The following is an 11,148-nucleotide window of genomic DNA, read 5'->3' as shown; positions in this document are numbered from 1 at the left end:
CTTCAGCTTCTCTCTGGGAGTCCCCTGTCTCCTGGGTCCCCTTTTTTCCTCCTCGGTTTGTGGTCTTCATTTTGGTGGAGCACTCCTTCCAGTGGCTTCCTCCGAGAGGATGATTCAAGATAATGTTTTCGGAAATTATTCTTATTTTCACATTTCCCATCACTTCACAGTTTTGATTGACAGTTTGGTTGGGGATAGAATTTTAGATGGAAAATACTCTCCCTTCAGAACTGTGAACGCGCAGTTCCACTAGCTTCCAATGTCGTGTTGGGAAGTCCTGCCTGATTCCTCACTCTTGGTATTTGACCTGTTTCTTTCTCTCTGAAAACTTTTGGGGTCTTTTCTTTGTCCCCAGTGTTCTGCTATTTCTTGATGATGTTCCTTGAGGTTGGCCTTTAATCATTTGTGTTTCTGGGTATCTGGTGGGAAACAAGTTCTTCCCTTGAGGAAGGAGACATTTTCTGTGTGGCTTGTTTGATAACTCCCTCCTTGTTTCCTGTCCTCTCCACCGCTCTTCTCACCACGCGTCGTGCCTCTGAAGTGATTCTCTACTTTCTTACCTTTCTTCCCTTACTGTTCATCTCCGTGCCTCTCCCCACTCACTTTCTGAGAGGTCTCTTTAACTTTACCTTACACTCTTGCTACTGAATTACTTCTGTTTTGGCTATTACAGTTTTAATTTCCAAGAAGTCGCTTGGTCATTCTTCCTAACTGTGCCTCCCTTTTTTTTTTTTTTTTTTTAACAGTTCTGGGTTCTAGTTTCACAGAGACAATAGCTCTCATCTCTCTGAGGATACTTATTATAGTTCTTTCAAAGCTTTCTCCTTTCTGTCCCATGTTTTCTCTCTATTTCCACTGGGTTTCCTATTTTTTTGCTTATTTGTTTTAGTCTCTGTCTCCAACATTAAAGAGTTTCCTCAGCAACCTTTCCATGAGTAACAAAAACGCAAATGGCGGTTCTGCATGTGAGGTGTGTGCGCACATGATGTGCATGGGAGTGTGAGCTGGGGGTGCCGGCTGATGCAAGAGTTTCCGTACAGGTCACTAGGCACCAAGCTAGTGACCTGGGCCTGGGTCTCACAAGTTTTCCTCACATTTGCTACTTTCTGTCTGGTGCCTTAGTCCTGTCCCCACTGCTGGGTGTCCCCACCTTGGAAACGTCTCTGAGTCAATTTCTCTATAGAAAAAGCCCCAGTTTCCAGAGGGCGTGGGAAGCAGCAGTCCTGGGGTGGAAGGGGTGTCTCCCACGCACCCGCATGTTCCCCTACAGACTATCCCTCTTGGGCCCCAGCCCTCATGGGCCCTTCCCTGGGCCTTGGGGAGTGCAGGCCCTGAGCCTTGCCAGGTCCCTGTGCAGGCGTGGCCCGCAGTCACTGGGGCCCCTCCTCGGGCACTCAGCCCTCCCTGCCCTGCCTGGGTGCCAGTCCTGTGCACTCTCTTCCACTCTCAGTCGACCTCCCTTGTCTACTGTATTCTTTGCCTTTGTGGATTTATACATTTTTTCCTTTTCCTTTTATCTTGGCAGGATTTGAGGAAGCGATGAAAACAAAAACGGCTGCTCAATTCGCCACGTTTAACCAAGTGTCCCATAATTATTGTTTTAAGGGTCACATCATAACCAATCAAGGGAACTTACCATCATTTATTTACCCACCCATAAAAGGATTTTCAAGTTTATCTTAGTCTTTTGCTATTATAGCAAATGCTTCAGTGAACCTCCACCTAATTAGAGTTTTTTATTTCTGTTAAATTATTTCTCTGGGACAAATTCCCAGGAGGAGGCTATAATTTCAGGATCTGTATGAGCTTTTCTCTTACTTCTTTCCTTCCTTGCGGCTGCCCTGGGCTAAGGATGTGTTCATGTGGCTTTTATTATCAGCAATGGTACTATTTGTTCCCCAGTGTCCTCTGGGACAGGGCAAAGAGGGGGTTGGGAGGGGGCAGGGAGGCTGTGGTTGGCTCCAGGACTCACCTCTGGACAAGGCTGACGATGTGCAGGAAATGTGGGTTTTGTGGCAAGCGGTGACACTATGACTGCGAAAAGAAAGAAACAGGTTATGTGGACGAGGAGGGGCCACTGCAGTGACATTTAATCACTGAACATTAACAGGGGACATCTGTCAGGCCGCTCAGCGAGGAGTCCAGGCTCACAGCCCTGGGTTGGCAATATGTTCTGGGCCTCATAATCACTTGAAAAATACCACTTTTGCAGAGGGTTCTTCCAGCGTTTGTTGCAAATCCTTCTATTTTATTACAGAAATCCCAGGCAAATCCTTCAGGGAGGCGACTTTCTATTAACACGCAGCTGGTAAGTGAAAAATAAAACAAATGAGAAAACCCAAGCCGGATCCCAAATGATAACACGCAGGCCCTGTGAACACAGGGTAATCGGGCAGACGAGAGGACAGCGTTTGGCACTCTGGTGACGCTCTTTTGAAAGGCACAACCAAAACCACAGCCTTGGCGCCCAGCCGGGCCCTGGGTCCACTCCTTTCCTACCTGCCTTTCTTGTCCCTGGTCCCTGGCTCTTGCTTCCCCTTTTTCAACCAAGAAGGAGACTTTAATCATTAAGTGCTGGCCCTCTGTCACCACCAGTGCACCCTGGAGAGACCCACCTGTGACCTGTGGTGTCCTGCGGGTGCCAGGAGAGGAATACTGGGAATGCAGGAGAGGATCTTCTGCTGCCTCCCTTTTGCTTTTCTGAAGTTCTTCCTCAGTTAACATGTTACGAACAGAGATTTTTCTCCTAGTAATAGCAGTAACTATTTTTCTAGGAAGGCTCCTTTTTTTTTTTTATGGCAGATTTCTTGAGGTGTAATTGAAAAGCAGTGAAATCCTCCTTTTCTATGTACAGTTTCACAAATTATAGTCTGTGCCCACCAGTGTTGGAGGTTCATTCCCTCAGTCATCGCTTGGCTTGGGTTCCCTGGAAGCAGAGCCCGAGGCTGGGATTTGGTGCCTGTGGTTCCCTGAGAAGCGAGTGTGAGGCAGGCTGCACGGGCAGGCGAAGGAACGAAGGCAGGGCCCTGAGGAAGGGGCAGGACCCATTCAGGGTAGGGAGGAAAGAGGGGAAGCTGGGATCTGCAGCATTTTGGAGCCAGGTGGCTCTGCCAGCCTCGGGCGGTTCTCCAGGGAAGGTGCCCCGTGAGCCCGCAGCTACCAGCGCTCACAGCAGCACTGTCCAGTAAAGGCCTCTGGTCATGCTTGGATCCCACAGCCACACTTGCACAGAGTCAGAGCTTTTAACATTCAGAAACATCCTCTGGGGACACCAAGCTGCTAGGAAGCTTGCCAGCTCTGCCACCCAGCCTTCTTGGAGGCGGGAAGGCGCTTGCTGCCAGTCCAGCCTGGGCGGCTGCTGCGCATTTCAATGTCAAGGCAAAGGAGGTGAACATTTTCACCTTTACTTCTGCAATGAAAAGAATATGCCTGTTGTAAATAAGTTCCTATTTTATGTATCTTTAAACGTTCGTTTATACTTATAGGAGAAATAATTTCATTGACTTTTACAAAAAGGGTACTGAAATCTATGAAATATAAAAAATGTAAAACAGAATTTTAAAACTTGGGCATAAGCCTCCTGCTGCTGTTTCTCCGCGCTTTCCCTCTGGGGGAGCGTCATGGAATGTCCTGTAAATAAGCACTTAACAGCAGTCATCAACGTCCCTGCTGTAAGCCCGGATTAAAGTGCACTCCTACTAACAGAACATACACTGCATACGTGTGTGGGATAAACATCTTCCTAAAACATAATCTAGGAATCAATTCCCTGAATTTGAGAAAACCGGCTTCATTTGAGTAGGATTAAGTCCTCCCTCTTGGATGTGAAGAGGCTGTACGAAATCTGTCGGCAACATAACCATAAAGTCATTTACTATATTTATGTGTATATAGGTACATCTGTCTCTCTGTCCATCTGTCATGCATTTTGTTTTTAAGGCACTTTAAAATGACATACAAAATGGAAGCAGATTGACTACCTTAGTTTTTATTCAGAGCTGCCAGAAAAATTTTTAAAATGTACATTTTCCAATTTTACTTCATTTTTAGTTTCATAGTTTTGTTTCTTAAACAAGGTATCTCTAACAGATCTTAATGTATGGTAATAAAAAAGTGGCTCTAAGAGGGAGAAAAATAGGTATAATTCACTGTCATTTGATAGGTCCAAGTAAACCCTTTTTGATTATACCTTCTCAAAAATAAACAGATGGGAGTCTATAAAAACTGGGTAAGAAATAACCTTGCCTGTCAGGTATTTTCTTATTCTTTGTTTTAACAAATTGAAAGAGCACCTGATTAGGATGTCAGCTGATAGATGATCAACCGAAATGGGATTCGGGGCATCAGGAGGGCTCATCTATTTGAGTGATGTTGTTACCAGGAAACTGCTTCTAGTTCCATCTACTTCTTGCCTTGAGCAGGATCTCTCAGTGCCCCATGTGCAAAAATGATGTAAAAGATGAAACGGATGCCACAAACTGCCAGGCCAGCAATAAGCAGTATTCACCCACGCAGGCAAGAACTAATAAAAAAAGATACGGTTTTCCAACAAAACAGACGTTTTTATATTTAATGGTTCTTTAAATTTTAACTCTAGGATGCATTGCTTGATTGTACGTTAACAATAATTGTATGATTCAACCCAGATGACATTTTTATATACATAGAATCATGTGGCTACAGGAAATTTATAAAATTAGAGTAAAAATGATATATTTCTGTTACAGAGACATATGACAGTGTTCAATGAAAGATCTTCAAGCATAGTACATATATATTAGGATTAAATTCTTCGGAGGAGGAACTGGAATGAAAACAAATGCAAGTTGAAGGAGTAAAAGGAACAATGTTAGATTTCTGACCGGTAAAGAAATGCTTGTTGATGTATTTTTTAAAACGAATGATGGTGGGGCCCAAGTTGTCTCTCATTCATTGACCTGGAAGCAGTTACAGAGCACTATAGCAACTCCATCTTAGCATACTGATATGCACAGTGTGCTAGAAATATTCTTTGTGACTACTTACACTTTTGATGAAAAAAATTAATTGTGAACTATTTCAATGGTCTATTTTCTGCACGAAAACCCACTCCAGGCCATGGTGGCTTAAAACAACAACAATACATTGATACCAAGTCCCCACTGTCGAGGCTCAGGGGTCTACAACAGCCCCACTGAGGGCTGGTCCTCGGATGGGGAGGCTGCAGAGCCGCATCCACGCAGCACCCAGCCCCAGGAGGGCAGTAATCCAGAGTCCTGAGGGAGCAGTGCAGCCCGAGGCACACCTCGCCCACCAGCGGTGGTGGTGGGAGCTTGACTGGTATAATGGCTCCTCCCCAGACCCCGTTCCTCTCTCTGAGTCCTCCCTGGCAGGTGCCCTCCCAGAGTAAGCAGCAGCTATAACAGGGAGTGTCAGGGCTCCCTGGTTTCTGGCTAACCCCTGCAGGGCAAGGCTTTTAGTTTCCAGCCTGGTAGACCCTCATGCAGGTGGATCTCTCACTGACCCCTGAGGTACCACGAGGTCCCTAGGCCAATGCCCTTCTAGCCCCATTTGTGCCTGAGCCCCACCCCACACAGGTGCTCCCTAAATGCTCCCCTGACCTTGTCCTATGAGAGTACAAAATTCTTCACCCAGGCATCAAAAGGACCTCAGGAGAGCAGCACGTGGTGGGAGGACAGAGGAGTGGGACCTGGACAGGTCCTTCTCTCTCCCGTTTCCCTGAAGTCTCCCAAGTCCCCAGCCCAGTGTCCACCCATCTCGGAAACTTCCATCCTCCCTGGCCCCCAGCTGACGGATGTAATTCCTCCTGTGTCTTGCCGACCTCCAGTACCAGCTGGAGGTGAAGGAGATGCTATTTGCTCAGGGTTTGCTGACTCCAAGGAGGACACCCCAGTACAGTTCCCCACACCCAAGACTGGGGAAGGAGGAGGGTGGGCCTTGGCCTGTGGCTGGGGGCCGGGGAGGCTGGGATCGACCTGGTCCAGCCCAGTTCTGAATCAGGTTCACTGTCCCTCCAGGAGAGCTCCAGTTTCTTTCCTCGCTGGTTTCTCTAAGAGGTGGCCAGGTGTCATCATATGGTGTGGACACAGCATGACCCAGTCTTACATCAGGGAGAGAGAGGTACCTCTTCTGCCTGACTCCTGGCCCTGGCAGTGACCCATATCCTTCTGAGACCCCATCTGCAGTCTGTGCCTGCCCAGCAAGGGGGCCACCTGTGTTACCATCCAGGGACATGCCCTTGGTTCACTGTGTCTTGGTAGAACTACTGATGGATATGCTGCCCTCAGCCACAGCCCAGAGAGCCCAGCAGGGACAGAGGGTGGGCAGCACAGAGTCTCCCGTGGAGGCTGCCTGGAGCTTTTGAACTGCAGCGGCCCCAGCCTCTCCTACAGTGGCTCATCCCTCTTCCTTTGGTTTCCCAGCCTGCTGCATTCATCCCTCCAGTGCGGTCCTTCCTGTGTTCTGGCTGCAGTAGTTGGGGTCTGTGGCTGACAACCACAGAGCTCCAGCCAAATCTCTCTCCTCTCCCCCAGAAGAGTTTCATCTCATCCTTCAACAGACAGGAGGCAGAAAGAGGTGGAAGCCTAGACATGGTGTGCTCTGTGTCTGCAATGGCCATCTCGTTCTCTAAGCGCTCCAGACGGCCCACAGGAGTGGGTGGGTGGCTGGATGTGTGTGGCCCCAGCTGCATCCTGTCCTGGCACAGAACCCGTGTCGGGCGTAGCTCTGCAACTGAGAAGAAGGCATGCCTTGGTGAAGAAGAGCCCAGGAGCCAGAGGGGCAGGAGTCCCCACAGGTGCACCCTGGCCTTCCCTCAGTTACCACATCTGGTGTCCCATCCACAAGCCAATCAATCTACCTTTTGCCTAAATTGGTCCAATTGGTTTGGACACTTGCAACCAGGAGTACCATGAACTTTTTATCTGAAGGAGAGTATATGGTTTCCATTTTTAACAATAATTGTGAACTGATTAAACTGAAAACCTTTCCTAGAAATGCTGAAAAAAATATAACAAATATCCTTTTAAAATATTTCAGGGGAATTTCCAGGGACCAAAAACGAAGGTGAAAACCACGGTGGTGAGAACTGAGAGCAGGCTCTTCTTTGTGGGCCCTGCCAGCTCTAGTAACCAGACTTTCTCTTTTTCTTTATTTTTTAAAATTGAGCAGAAAGTACAGAGTTCCCCTGTACACCCCTCCTCCTCTGCTGTTTCCGTTATTAACATCTTGCATTCATGTGGGACATTTGTTATAAATGATGACCCAATATTGGTACATTTATTAACCAAAATAAATACATGGTTTACATGGAGGTGCACAGTTTATATTAAGGTTCAAGTGTTGTACATTCTGCAGATTTGGATAAATGCACAGTGTTATGTATCCACCATTATAGTATCATTTACAATAGTTTTACTGCCCTAAAAATCCCCTGTGCTCTGCCTGTCCATCCCTCCCTGCCTCCCCCTACATTCCTGGCAACTGCTGATCTTTTACTGACTCCATAGTTTTGCGTCTTCCAGAATGTTGTAAAGTTGGAATTCTATAGTATGTAGTCTTTTCAGATTGGGTTCTTTTACTTACCAACACACATTGGAGGTTCCCCCAAGTCTTTTCATGGCTAGATAACTCACTTTTTTTTTTTATCACTGAATGATATTCCATCGTCCAGACGTAGCACAGTTTATTTACGTCTTCACCAATTGAAGGACCACCTTGATTGCTTCTAGCTTTGGACTACTGTGAAAAAGCTGCTGTGAATATCCCTCTGCAGGTTTCTGCGAGGGCATAGATCATCAGCTCCATTGGGTAAATACCAACCAGTGCGATTGCTGGATCGAATGGTAAGACTATGTTTAGTTTTGTAATAAACTGGTAAATTGTCTTCCAAAATGGCTGTACCATTTTGAAATCTCAGCAATGAGTGAGAATTCCTGTTGCTCCACAGCCTGTCAGCATTTGGTGTTGTGTTTTAGTCATTCTAATAGGTGAGTAGTGTTATCTCATTGTTGTTTTAATTTGCAGTTTCTTAATGACATAAGATGTTGAGCATCATTTCACCTAATTGTTTGCCATCTGAATACCTTGTTTGGTAAGGTGTCTGTTCAGATCTTTTACCTATTTAAAAACTGCTTGCTTGTTTTCTTGCTGTTGAATTTTAAGAGCTCTTTCTATTATAAAAGTTCTTGTATTGAATACAAGTCCCTTAACAGTTATGTCCTTTGCAAATATTTTCTCCAAGCCTATGGCTTGTCTTGTCATTATCTTAATAGCGTCTTTCACAGAACAGATGTTTTTAATTTTAATAAAGTCCAGCTTATCAGTTTTTTTCCATGAATCATGCTTTTGGGTGTTGTATCTAAAAAGTCATCACCAAACCCAAGATCATTTGGATTTGTTCCCACATTATCTTCTAGGAGTTTTGTAGTTTTCTGTTTTACATTTAGGTCTATGAGTTAACTTTTGGGTAAGGTGTAAAGTCTGTGTTTAGGCTCATTTTTTTGACTGTGGATGTCCAATTATTCTAGCACCATTTGTTGAAAAACTGTCCTATTTTCCAGTGAATTGTCTATGTGCCTTTGTCAAGATCAGTTGACTATATTTGTGTAGGTCTATTGTGGGGCTCTCTGTTCTGATCCACTTATACATGTGTCTATTCTTTCATGAATACCATTCTATCTGATTACTGTAGCTTTATAGTAAGTTTTGAAGTCAGGTAGTATCAGTCTTCTAGCTTTGTTCTTCTTCAGTATTGTGTTGGCTATTCTATGTCTTTTGCATTTCCATGTAAACTTTAGAATTATATTTTTTAATATCCACCAAATAACTGGCTGGGATTTTGATTGGGATGGTTTTGAATTTATAGATTAAGTTAGAAAGAATTAACATCTTGACAATATTTAGTCTTCCTATCCATGAGCATAGATATCTATCCATTTACTTAGATCTTTGATTTCTTTCATCAGTTTTCCTTATATAGATCCTATACATATTTTGTTAGATTTACACCTAAGTATTTCATTTCTTTGTGCTAATGTAAATGGTATTGTATTTTTAATTTCAAATTTCAATTGTTCATTGGTGGTATATAAGAAAGCAATTGAATTTTGTATATTAATCTTGTATCTTGCAGCCTTGCTATAGTAGTGTATTAGCTCCAGTTTATTTTGCTGACTTTTTGGAATTTTCTACATAGACAGTTGTTTCATCTGCAACCAAAGATAGTTTTATTTCTTCTTTCCCAATCTGTATATCTTTTATTTCCTTTTCTTGTCTTATTGCACTGACTAGGACTTCTAGTATGATGTTGAATAGGAGTGGTGACAGAGGACATGCTTACCTTTTCTGCCAAATTAAGGTTACAGCATCTAGTTTCTCACTATTAAGTATGATGTTAGCTACAGGTTTTTTGTAGCTGCCCTTTATCAAGTTGAGAAAGTTATCCTCTATTCCTAGTTTCCTGAGAGTGTTTTTTCTTTAACATGAATGGGTAGTGGATTTGTTTCAATTTTTTTACACTTATAGATATGATAATGGGATTTTTTTTCTTTAGCCTGCTGATATGATGGATTACACTAATTAATTTTTGAATGTTGAATTAGCCTTGCACACCTGGAAAAAGTCCCACTTGATTGTGGCATATATAATTCTTTTTAATCCTGACTTGGGTGGGGCAAGGGCAATATACGTAACCTAAACATTTGTACCCCCATAATATGCTAAAATTAAAAAAAATAAAAAATATATAATTCTTTTTGTACATTGTTGGATTCAATTTGCTAATATTTTGATAAAGATTTTTGCATCTATATTCATGAGAGATACTGATATGTAGTTTTCCATTCTTGTGATGTCTTTATCTAGTTTTGGTGTTAGGGTAATTCTGGCCTCATAGAATTTGTTATAGGAAATATTCTTTCTGTTTCTGTCTTTGGGAAGAGATTGTAGAGAACTGGTGTGATTTTTTTCCTTAAATGTGTAGTGGAAATCACCAGTGAAATAATATGGGCCTAGGGATTTCTTTTTTTGAGGACTATTAATTATTGGTTCAATATATTTAATAAATATAGGCCTATTTAGAGTATCTATTGCTCTTTATGTGAGTTTTGGTAACCTGTGTCTTTCAGGAAATTTGTCCATTTCATGTAGGTTATCAGATTTATGGGCAGAGTTGTTTATAATATTTCCTTATTATATTTTTAATGTCTGTGGGATCAGTAGTGATGGCCCTTCTTTTATTTGTGGTATGAGCAATTTGTGTCTCTTTCCTTTTTTCTTAGTTAGCCTGGCTAGCCTGGCTAGCAGCTGATTGATTTCATTGATCTTTTCAAAGAACCAGCTTCTGGCTTCACTGATTTTCTCTGTTGATTTCCTACTTTTAATTTCATTGATTCTGCTTCAATTTTTATTATTTCTTTTCCTGTGCTTATTTTTTATTTAATTTGCCCTATTTTCTCTAGTTTCCTAAGTTGGAAGATTGGATGATTGTTTTTAGGTCTTCCTTCTTCCCTAATATATGCATTTAATGTCACACATTTCCATCTAAGCGCTGCCTTCACTGCATTCCACACATTGGTAAATTGCATTTTTATTTTCATTTAGTTCAAAATACTTTTAGCTTTTCTGAAACTTCTTTTTTGATCTTTGTGTGATATAGAAGTACATTGTTTAATCTCAAAATAGTTTAGGATTTTCCAGCTACTTTTTTGTTATTGATTTCTAATTTAATTGTAGTCTGAGAGCACTTTATATGATTTCTATTCTTTTAAATTTGTTATGGTGTGTTGTATGGCTCAGAATATGGCCTATCTATGATCTTGAGAAGAATGTGTATTCTGCTGTTGTTATATAAAGTATTCTGTAGATGTCAATTAGATCCAGTTGATTGATAGTGCTGTTCAGTTCAACTATATCCTTACTGATTTTATGCCCACTGGACCTGTCAGTTACTGAGAGAGGAGTATTGAAGTCTCCAGCTGTAATAGAGGATTTGTCCATTCTCCTTGCAGTTCTCTCAGTTTTTATCTCCTGTATTTTAACACTCTGTTGTTAAGTGCATGCATCTTAAGTATTATTATGTCTTCTTGGAAAACTGACTCCATCTCTTTATGATTGTATAATGCCTTCTTTATTCTTGATAATTGTCCT

The sequence above is a fragment of the Lemur catta genome, chromosome 17, assembly GCF_020740605.2.
Source record: "Lemur catta isolate mLemCat1 chromosome 17, mLemCat1.pri, whole genome shotgun sequence".
NCBI classification, from domain to species: Eukaryota; Metazoa; Chordata; class Mammalia; order Primates; family Lemuridae; genus Lemur; species Lemur catta.
The sequence above is the reverse complement of the archived record's forward strand: the minus strand, read 5'-3'. Positions refer to the sequence as shown.